Source organism: Bidens hawaiensis, unplaced genomic scaffold (genome assembly GCF_021521415.1).
Source record: "Bidens hawaiensis isolate Kalapana, Puna unplaced genomic scaffold, B.hawaiensis_p1.1 tig00060382_1, whole genome shotgun sequence".
Classification (NCBI taxonomy): domain Eukaryota; kingdom Viridiplantae; phylum Streptophyta; class Magnoliopsida; order Asterales; family Asteraceae; genus Bidens; species Bidens hawaiensis.
Window position 1 is genome coordinate 64,191 of NW_027500903.1, and position 12,300 is coordinate 76,490.

Sequence of the window (12,300 nt, forward strand, 5' to 3'; positions counted from 1 at the left end):
TTAATAACTAATTCTCGCAATTCAACACTAAGTCTTAAATTTATAAAACCAAACAATCCTAACTAAACTTCACACAAACGGCAAGTGTACCGGTCGCGTAGCAGCATAGTCCAATGGAAGTCCGGATGTTGAACACAAAGACACGTGAGAACGGCTTAGATAATTAACCCTAATCTAAGTCCTGCCTAAATAATATATTTCTTAATCTTATTTATTTAAAACTACCTTAACTAACGGTGGAACTTAACGGAACTAACGATAATAAGAAAACGAATCACCTAGGTAGGATGACTTAACGGGTATAGGATGGCTCAGGTGCTAACAAGTGTTTGAAACCGGCTTCTAAAGATGAACTAAGATAGATGGAATCAAGGCAACTGGTCCCTATGGTCAGTTTTACCTGAAATCTTAACAACGTCTATTTAGCTTTTAATTTACGGTTGTTTATTTACGTACCCTAATGATTTATTACTCGATCCGTATCAAAATCACAATTCTCACTAAGGCTCGAGCTAATTACAAACCTAGGAAGAGAGGGGTAATTCAATAATAAGGATAAAATAACTCAACTTACAAACTAACCTAGTCGATAGCTAGAAAACCGCACGTGGTCTCGCAACGGGTAACTAAATCAACTAAAGCAGAGAGATAAGCTAACCCCTAAGGTTTTGGTCCAACTCAAAGAGGATGATCCTACTGACCTAAATGATTCAAGAAACATAAACCCTAGTGGCACGCGTCTACCACAATCAATCAACACACTCAGTATTAATCGAACTAGCAATTAACGACTACACGAAACAAATTCATGCAATAATCAACTACCCAGGGCTCATGCAACCTAAAATACATCTAATGGCAGCAAGGTTCATGGAATAATATCACAAATTATGAACTTTACAATAACTAAACAATCAAACACAAGATTAGCACCCGAAAACTGATAAATCAATCGTTAAACATCAAACCTAGGCGATTCTAACAAATTTAGCCAACCATAATGAATAAACAGTAGATAATAATGATAATTAAGCTCAAAGTGTTCATTATAAACTGATTGGAACTGGTTTCAAAGTCTAAAACTCAAAAACGAACTCACAAACGTTAAAACAAGCAAAACCGACAACCGGATGATGAAACTCCGATCTGGAAGCTCCTCGTCCTTGGTATTTCGAATTTAGCAGATGTGATGGCTGGAAAGATGATTTTTTTTCGTTCATAGGGTTTTAGGGTTTATATATATGTTTAAACACCTCCTTCCTAATATAAAATAGGTTAAAACAAGCCCACTAGAAGACAAAATAGACGTGGTAGCTGATTCTTGAACATTCTGGGCAGCCTTGGGATATGCTGGAATCTACCACATGCTTCTTTAATGGTATGACCTGGTCGCGTAGCTCGAACATGACATTTTCTGACATTTTTCTACTTTCTGCTCGTTTATCTTCGTTTTTGCGTACCGGCTTCATCCAAGCTCCGTTTTAGCTGATTCTTTCTCCATTTAACTCGTTTTCTCGCTCTCTTCAACATGGGACCTATCATATACACAAACATTTAATTTCATGCAAGAAAAAGTTATATTCGTTAACGGTTTACGCACAAAACGACACAAAATCGGGATAAAACTCTATGTGTTTTGCGACACATCAATATCTTACTATCAAGATTTTCCGGTGTGAAGGTGCACTTGAGTTATTATAGTATTTGTTAGTTTGATTATGTTAACCAAAACTTGATGAGAGATTATATTCACTTGATGTTCTTAAATGACTAAAATTACATAGAATTCTATCTAAATCATTGGTTGATATTAGAAAAAGGAGTCCAATTTATGTTACTACAAAACCTTGATAAGAAAAATGGTTTATGTAATGGGAGCAGGCTACAAATTAAAACAATGGGTAATCATGCTGAGGTAGATATCATATCACACAGTAAAATTGGAAAACAAATTTTTATACCAAGAATTACTTTGACTTCTTATGATAAGCGAATGCCTTTTAAATTCTAAGGGAGGCGGTTTTCAATTGTTGTATGCTTTGTAACAACTATAAAAAAGAGCTAATTACAACCTCTTTCTAGGGTTGCTATGTTATTTAGATCTCTTGTTTTTTATATGAACAATTATATGTTGCATTCTTCAAAGTAACCATTAGACGTGACCTAATATTATTAATATTGGATAAAATCTGAAAACCTTTAAGCAACTTCAAATATTGTATACAAAGATATTTTTTTAATTGTAAATGTCTTTTTTTTTTCTTTGATGCATCCCATCCCATATATATATCACCGGTTTTATGGATAGTTGTTATATAAAGTAAGGATTAATCAGACGTTATAACTTATTAATTAACATTAAGATAATAACAACGGTACCTTAAAAAATGGTGGATTTCATTTCAAAAGGATGAAAAAGGAATTGGACTTATCTTAAAATGAGTGGATTTAGTATTTTTTTTTTATCACAAAATAAAATACCGTTTTTTAAAACAAGTGATTTTACTAAAAACAATATTGAAGGAATACTTTTAAACTTTTTGTAAAGATAAAACTACAAAATAAGCAAATAAAAAATATCTTATTAGTTCAACTGTGTCAGACAGAGAAAACAGTATAAAAGAAACACCAGATGCAGCAACAGCTATGAAAAAAACTGTGGTTTTTTATATATGATAGTATCACATCCATAATTATGTTGCTTTTCATCTAGATTTTCTCATCAGATTCATATCTTCAACACAGGGCTTTTACCTTTCTCTCCAACATCCTTCCCGGTAATTATTATTATTTAACCATGCTTTTTAACTTTTTTTTTACCCTAAATTGTTGTTTTTGGCTAATGCAAGTTGAAATTAGACATTATTGAACCTCGTTTCTTATTAATCACATGTAAATCGTATGTTATTTTTGTTGAACTTTACATTGGCGTCCATCATGCATGAATATGTAATTGTGTTATTATTGGTAAATTGTTCCTAATTGGTTATAAAGAGTTATAATAATTATACGTAACTTGTTTGTTTTTTTGCTTATATTATTGTACTTGACCATGCATCAGTGACGGATCTAGAATAAAAATTCAGGGGTAACCCAATTTTTTTTGACCTATGACCCCTGACGTCCTGACGGAACCAGAACATTTTAATCGGGGCCATAGCTCACTTTTGTTGTATTCACAATTGTATGACGACTACTTTCTTTTAATAATCAATGTATTACAAACACCAAAACGCAAACTTCTTTTCACGTTGTCTTAATATCAAATTGGTATTTAAAAACCTTGATAAATTTTATATATTTTTAGCCCCTAACAATTAAAAAAAATATTATTCAAATATTTTAAAAAAAACTAAATGCTTATTCCAAAATTAATAAACAATAAACTAAACAAATTTTCAAAGTAAATAAAACGTGAACTTTTCTATAAGAAGTTGAATAAAATGATATACAAATAAATAAATGAAAAATAATCTTTGTTTAACAAATAAATATATAAAATACTAGGTTAGGTACCCGTGTAATACACGGGCTGAGTAATTACAAAAAATATGAATAAATGCTAAAAGTTATAAATATATTGAACAGGTGATTAAATTTTATAAATATATTAAATAAAAAATGTAAAAACATTTGACTTAGACAAATGCTTAACTTTAGTATATTGGATCTGAAACCAAATAGTTTCCAAATATGCAAATCACAACCTTATTGTCAATTAATTTTCAAATATGCAAATCACAACCTTGTTATCAATTTAATTTGCTAACATTTGTTCTCAATTTACAAAGCGTGAACTTCTGACTGCTGTTTGACTTATGATATAACCTTTGAGCTGCCAATTTCCTTTTAACCAAACAAACATATGCAAAAGTAACACCAAATCTGATTTCTGCAATCGATACTTCACTTTCTAATTTCTAGAGCAATATAACCATATTTTTCAGAATTCCAAATATATGCCACATTGTCCTTAGGATTAACTGCAGTATCAATAAACCCTTCCCTACCACATATGGCAAGAAAAAAGAACCCTTGTGGTGTTAACCCTCGAAAAAAGAACCCTTATGGTGGGAGACTTCATTAATAATTTCATGTATTTTTAACCCTGTTAACATGCATAAAAGGTCTTAGAAAGGATATGCTTAATATAATATAGTAAATTTGATAATAAACCAAGTAAAAGAAGAGTACAACTATATATATCACCGCCCTCGCCTTCATTATCTTTTTCTTGGTGTTCCTGTACAGGTAAGGGAAAAAAGATATGAAATTGAAAAAGAAAAATTGTACAATGATTGAAAAATAAAATAAAAATAACATTCCAATATCTTAAAAATCGGCAATAGTTTCATCAGTGGGAGCGAAATTCAAGCGCTTTTTTTCAAGTCTGGCACTGTATTCTAACAATTACATGAACTCCAAAAGACTAATGTATAACATAAAAGGTTAGGTAACATAATAATATAACATTTTGCGTAAAGAGCCTTAACATTATAGATATAGAGATATGAAAGAGTTCTTTTAGGATTAACATTTTGTGCACGTGCCATGTTCTTCTATTCTTCCCCTATGATCTTAGATATGTGGCAACACCAAACCATTTTTCTTTCATTTAAATATGCATACTCTATATTTTTAAACTTTAACAAAATCTTCGTTAGTAAAAACGATCAACTTCAAAACTGAAACATAGACAGTAATTTGAGATGGTGTTTGCTCTCATATCAAATTACAAGTCATAAATACAGAACCAAACATGTAGTTCAGTTAAAGAAATAAATTATCCAAAATGTTACCTTGTATGTCTCGACTAAGTCATATCCAACAACCACATTGGATAATCCCCCTGCAAAATACAAAATGGGTTGTTAGTTTTCAAAATAAATAAAAATGGTTGGATAATAACCAATGAAAAAAATATAAAAACCTGCAGCAGGATGAGTTTCCAAATGATCATGCCCAAAAGAAGTTATAGAGCTAGCAGCCTTGCAAGCATCAAGTAATTGAACCTTTGTTTTTGATTGTCCTGCTACAAAACATGATATACCTAAAACATGATCCTTCAAAACTATGAAATTTTCAATACCAAAACCTTAAATTCGTTTGGATTATAATAGTTCATTTAAAGAAAAACAAATTATCAAAACTGAATAATCAAGAATCTGTAACAAATTATCCAAACGTCATAAAATTGATTCATTATAATAACTATAATGAATAAATTTACTTCACATTTACAAAAAGCTAAAAGGAAAGTATGTGATAATAGAACACCGACCAGTCCAGTTATTCAGATTAATCATTATGAGTAAGAAATCCCTTGATAATCTTTTGCTCTTCATTCAACGGATCCAGTCTCCTCCTTTAAAGCCTGAAAAATCACACCAATTTATTTGTTAAAAGATTGGGTTTTGCAATTCAAAATGGGGCACAACTTTTTGCTTTTTTTTTTTTTTTTTCATAATTTGAACAATTAAGAACCCCAAAACAATTGACTTCTAAAAGGGGGGAAACTTGAAAAGCATGATAGTGAGCAAAGTTTGTACTGTTCGTCACCAACATACAACACTAACATGTGAAAGTGGGTATCGATTTTAAAAAAAATCAACATTAAATCAAAACATACCTGAATTAAAGCTCCTGTTGGACCCATGATATTATTGAAATCAATATTCATAAACAATTTCTGCAAATTAGGGTTACATGTTCTAATTAAACACTACTAAACGACACTGTTATGATCATAGAGGAAGGGGATGTGAGTGTTACCGTGTCGCCAGCCGGAGAGTAGCGGTGATTGTTGACTACTAACAGATTTTGATTCAAATGAATCCTGAAGGAAGATGAATTGTTAAAAAGATTTTGCTAGAGAGAAAGAATGTTCTTAATATCGAATTACAAATGAGATGAATAGTTGATTGCTAGCGTTAGAAGGAATTGAATTTGAAACAGCAAGAAAGAATGCCTTTGACATCGTCGCATACGAATGTCAAGTATAATACTGAATTAAAATTAATTTGGAATTGACATTTGACACTTTAAAAAATTCTGATTAATTATAAAAACAAAGTTGTTTAAGAACCCACTCATTTGTTATATAGTTAGATTAGATTTTTTCTCCTTGGTCCGAAATTTTTTTCATGATTCTCAGAGACGGCTCTTATCTCAATGCATGATTTCATATACCGATATATGTATGCGTATCTTTAAAGATAATAACTGAATGGATGTATTTTGATTGTGTTTGTAGATTCCACCTCAATCTGTGGACGTGCTAACCAAGATACCTTTGGCACCTCAGATGCGACCAGAGCCTATTAATACCAACCCCAAACAATACCACGCGATACTCAGGCGGAGAGAATCGTGTGCAAAAGCAGAAGTAGCTGCTAAAGACCGAAAGGTAAATTGTGATTTTATAACTAAGGATGAATTTGTTTGGTAAAGTGGTTATAACGTGTTATATTGGTCTTATATTACAGTCCTATCTTCATGAGTCGTGCCACAAACATACAAAGAGAAGGCTTAGGACTATTGATGGTCGTTTTGCCAAGAGAACAGACGTTGATTCTTTAAAGAACACTACAACTTTTGTTCCTTCAAAGCGTGCGCAGTCAGAGTCTATGAAACACCAAGGGGCAAATCGGTTAACAACCCTATCATTGGAGGAATAAAAAGGTGAATATGCTTTGAGGTTAGAAGGATTTGGTGGCCTGAATGCTCGGTTGTTGGTGACCTTGTTGTCATCATAGGTGTAATGTTGTTTCATATGCTTGGGAGAAATGAATAAGTTACAAGATGAGATATTAAGAGGACGCAACTCTGTATAACTTTTGTAAGTATAAACAGTGAATAAAATACTAAAATGTATAACTTTTGTTTCATTTAACATGTAAATTTATAAAGTGTTTGGGTCATTTTGTATGGTTAACAGATGAATTTGCAGATCGCTGCACTGCGCACTATCAGTTAACGGGGCTTTTGACTCGTTTCGTAATAAAGAATTAATCGTTTTATGTTATTTAATTCCGTTTAATTTCTTTGGTGTTTGGTAACAATTATATGAGAGAAATAAAAATGAAAAGCAAAACTGGTGAATGTGAAGAGTACAAACATTTAATACATATTTTCTAAGTTACATTTTATATGTTAACAAGTCCCACATGACTCTGCAAAGACTTTCAGAAGCTCTCTCTCATTCTATAAATACCAATAGCAAGCTTTGGTGTTTTCAAGTTGCTCCAACCTGGCCTAAAAACATAAGGTCTTTGGCACCCGAAATGGGACCAGAGCTTGTTAATTTCAATCCTAAACAATACCACGCGATACTAGAGTTGCATGCAAAAGCAGAGGTAGAAAAGAAACTTATTAAAGACCGAAAGGTGAGTTATGAATTAGTATTTAAAGATGACTTTGGTTTTCTAAAATGGTAAATAAGATGTTATAATGTTATGTTGGTCTTGTTTTACAGCCATATATGCATGAGTCGCGCCACCAACATGCAATGAGAAGAGTTAGGTGTATTGGTGGTCGTTTTTCCAAGAGACCAGAAGTGGAATCATTAAAGAACACAACTGGTTCTGGTTCTTCAAAGCAGGTGCGACCAGAGTCTTCTGAAACACCAAGGGGTGAATTGGTCTATTCGCAGAGTTGCCAGTCATCTCCGGGTTACCACGTTCTGTCCTTTCCATCTATAGGTACTTATGATACTTTATATTTGTTGTGATGAATTAGTTATATGTTTTTGTTGTAATACTGATGATATACTCTGTCTTTTTATGTCAGACATTTATGGACAACAGCAATTTAATGCAAATTATCAGCAGCATGAGGCACTACCAAACATGCTTTCGGTCAACAGTGGAATCCTAAATCAGGTTCCACAACTTGGATATATTTGCATAAAATTGTAAGCTTCTTACACCTTATGGATATATATTGTCTGCCAAAACAGGCAAGTCGGGTCGAGTAACGGGTCGGGTTGGGATTGGGTCAAAACGGGACATTTTAGAGGAGTATCACTTAGGTTTCAGTCAGAACAAGCCATATTATAAGGGTATCAACTTGGTTTTGATCAAAACGGGCCATTTTAAAATATAGATATGTTATATATATATATATATATATTGTTTGGATTCATTATTATCTTCAACGTTTTCATAGGTGTATCCTGCAAATCAATATTATGGTGGAATGATGGCAGCTTATGGTCCACCTACGGTAAGATTCATGATTTCATATATGTGTGCATATCTTCAAAGATCATCACTCCATGGAATTAATTTGGCTGTGTTTGTAGATTCCACTGCAATATGTGATGTGCCAGCAAGGATACCTTTGGCACCTGAAATAGGACCGGAGCCTGTTTTTGTAAATGCCAAACAATAATCAATAATCAGATGCGGTTTACAAGTGAAGAAAATGAGACGAGGATGGACTGTTTAATATTTGGGCGGGAATATTCCCGCCCAAAAGAGCCAGTCCGTACGCTTCTGGAAGATCTTTTGTACTATACCTGCCAAGGTATGGACAAAATAGACAAGATCTGACCAAAGCAGCCCATGAATCAATCACAGGGTGACAGCTCACCGACAATAGTACGAGGAGGAGCACGCTCCAGTACAAAATGTCACTATCTGCCGCTGCCTACCCACCAACTCCATCGTGGCACGTACGTAGCCTGTAGTTGGTGGAAAACGAATATTATATACAGCTGGCCGTACCTGCTTAGAAACCTACCTTCGGCTATAAATATTCCAACACCTTGGAACGGTATCATCATCTTATCTTCTCTCTATCTATTTCTCTCAATATACACTTATATTCAGAGCAATCTAGTCTGATTCTCATGCCAGAGGGTGGTCACAAGGAGGAACCCCCCCCCCCCCTTCTCAGTGACGAGCTCACGGTGTCTGTTTTGCAGGTCGAGAAGAATAACCATCTTTGCCGGACCTAACCCTCGTGGGAAACATCTACTTAACCCTAAGACTATCCATAATCTACCGGGGTCATTTAGTGTTTCTTCATTGGCGCCATCCGTGCATTAAGCTAGAACTAATTCTTCTTTTCTCAGTTTTTTCAAAACTTCTGGAAAGATGGTTAACGTTACTCCGATGCCAAAGCCACCGGGTAACCAAGAAGCTCCGGTAACCACAACCCCAGCCACTGGGAGGAACACCGGCGAATACACGAATGTTACGAACACTACCCCGGTTACCCAAGCCGGGGCAAGTGCAGTAAACAACCCTCCCCTAGGATTCACTGATACCCAGGTTGAGAAGCAACAGACGAGGCTTCCCCCACAAACACTAGATCAAGTTAAAGCTTGAGCGGAAGCACGTCAGAAAGAATTCCAAGCTGAGTTGGATGAACGTTTACGTTCACTCCAATAGGCTAATGACGAATTCGGAAGCACTCGACAACAGCTCAACATGAGCAATGATTGCGAGTATTCGGATGAGTGGGAAGAATCTGACAGTGACGCAAACCCTCGTCATAAGGCGAAATGGAAGCGTAAAGAAGCAGACTTCCGCTCGAAAAGAAATTTTGGAGAAACTTTCAAGCCAAAGAGCGCAGGGGGAAACCCACGTGACTTCTCCAAAACTTTCAGACGACTGTTGCAAATGCTGGGAACGTCCAAGTTTTCAAGAGACATTGCGGAAGCAATTGCTCCAAAGAGTGCCAAACAGATGTCCAACATAGGCACTTACGATGGCGTATCCGACCCAGACGATCACTTGAACAGATTCATAGCGGGGGCAACCGTCAGTAATTGGACGGAACCCACGTGGTGTTACATGTTCCAAATGACGCTCGTCGGGGCAGCCAGAGCGTGGTTTGATCGTCTACGGGTCCACCACATCTATGATTGGGCAGACTTCCAGCACAAGTTCAGCCAGCACTTCAGTCAACAAAGAAAATATACTGAAGAGCAGTGGACGATCCTCAACTGCGTCAGAGAGGAAGACGAATCTTTGCTAGACTTCATCACTCGCTTCAACTCAAAGAAGCTAAGTCTGGGCACCATCAGTGAAGATCTTGTTCGCGCCGCTTTCATCCAGGGCGCTGAGTACCCAGAGCTTATCCGCACGTTGACGGGTAAAAATGGCATGCCATCCACGTGGGATGCCATCATGACGGCAGCTAAACGCTTTGCCGAGACAGAGAAGCAACTGGGTAGAAACCTTCCACAGAGCACAAATCTCTACACGCAGAGGATCAGAGAAAATAACGTCCGTACCGCCCGACAAAATAAGAAGAGGAAGCTTGGTATTTGGCAGGTCAAGGATAAACTTTGACACCTCATCCAGCTCTCGCCCTCTCTTAGGCGGAAGGGACAACACGCACTCGTCAAACCGGAATCCCAGATGGACGCCACTCACCAAAAGCGTCACCGAGATATTTGCCACCGAGAAACTCCCATGGCCGAAGGCTCCAATAATCCGGTAGCGTCATAACGCAGATCAGAGCAAATCCTGTGACTTCCACGGGACAAAAGGCCACACTACAGAGGAATGTACATCTTTGAAGGATATTGTCGAAACATTCGTCAAAGATGGAAAACTTACACACCTCGTGGCGTCAATCAAGAACGGAGGGAGGAATGACAATCGGTACAAGGGCAACGGACGAAAGCCCGTTGACATCAGCATTCACATGGTTCATGGCAACGTTAGAGGAAGAAAACGACGAACAACAGAGCCAAGTGCGTGGAAGGAAGCTGAAATGCGCTTCCCGCGTGTGGCCAGGAGGGCCCAACAAAGAAGGCCCCATAGTCATCAAAAGCCAGCTGGGGCACTACATCACTTCCGCACTCTTGCTGATAACGGCGCTTCGTCAACGGTCATGTTTAGGCAGTTCTTCGACAAGCTAGACGACGAAGACAAAGAACGCTTAGAAACGGTCTACGCCTCAATGGAAGGGTTCGATGGCAGCACAAACACCCCCTTGGGTATCCTATCTTTCCCCGTCACTCTCACGGATGGGAAGTACTCCCGCACAGAAGACGTGGACTTCGTCGTAATAAGGAAGCCACACCACACATACGACATCCTCTTCGGGAGAGATGGGATGGTAAGATTTAATGCCGTGGTGTCTTCAGTTCATGGCATGATGCGGTGGCCAACAGCTGAGGGTGTCGCGATGATCACGGGTATTCCCCAGGTATGCATCGCATCTGTCTCATCTAAACCCAAACCAAAGATGGCTAAACCAACCATTACCGAGCCAGAAGAACGGGCCTCTAATGGCAAATACCCTGACCAGGCCGTTACCATTGGCCCAACAATCACTAATCCCACACGCACCTTACTCAAACGCTTATTGCAAAAAAATGCTGACATCTTCGCGTGGACACCAGCTGACATGACTGGTGTGCCCAGAAGTAAGGCGGAGCATAAGCTCAAATGTGACCCGGCTTTTACGCCGGTCATACAAAAACGTCGCGTGATGGGTGCGGAACAGGCTAACGCATGTAGAACCCAAGTCAAGGAACTCCTTGACGCAGGTATCGTACGCGTTAGTAAATATCAAACATGGGTTGCAAATCCCGTCATGGTACCAAAATCTAACAAACAATGGCGCATGTGCATAGATTTCAAAGACCTAAACAAAGCATGCCCCAAAGATTGTTACCCGTTACCCGAAATTGACCTGAAGGTAGATTCGTTAGCATCGTTTCGCCTTAAATGCTTCCTTGATGCGTATAAGGGGTACCATCAAATCCATATGGCTGTTGACGATCAGGACAAAACCGCATTTCGGACGCCTGATGGCACATTCTGTTATCAAATGATGCCATTCGGACTTAAGAATGCCGGGTCCACATACCAACGCCTGATGGACAAAGAGTTCCATGCCCAAATCGGGAGGAACTTGGAAGTTTACATGGATGACTTGGTCATCAAAAGCCTTGAGCCAGAAGCGATGTTGAAAGACATCGAAGAAACTTTCAACACGCTCAGACGGATAAACATGAAGCTCAACCCGAGCAAGTGTTCTTTTGGGATGGAAGAAGGGAAGTTCTTAGGAGTCATCGCTACCAAAGATGGCTTCAGAGCGAACCTTGAAAAGGTCGAAGCCATTATCAAAATGGAATCACCTACTACCATCAAACAGGCTCAAACACTGAATGGATGACTAGTCGCACTTAACCGCTTTTTGGCAAACCATGCGGATAGGTCGTTCACATTCGTGTCGACATTGAGAAATTGCTTGAAGAAAACGCACTTCCGCTGGACACCAGAAGCGGAAGCAGCTTTTCAAGAGATTCGGTCACGCTTGATCGAACTCCCAATA

General features: G+C 37.6%; 1 long non-coding RNA gene across 1 annotated transcript; it reads right to left on the reverse strand.

The window, feature by feature from the left end:
* Positions 1–5,207: 5,207 nt before the first annotated feature.
* On the reverse strand, positions 5,208–5,841 carry LOC143603044 (uncharacterized). The gene is made up of 3 exons (XR_013147978.1): positions 5,773–5,841; positions 5,630–5,689; positions 5,208–5,374 (listed from the first exon to the last, which is right to left on the reverse strand). It is a non-coding gene; the product is annotated as an uncharacterized LOC143603044 (long non-coding RNA).
* Between the last annotated feature and the right edge of the window lie 6,459 nt (positions 5,842–12,300).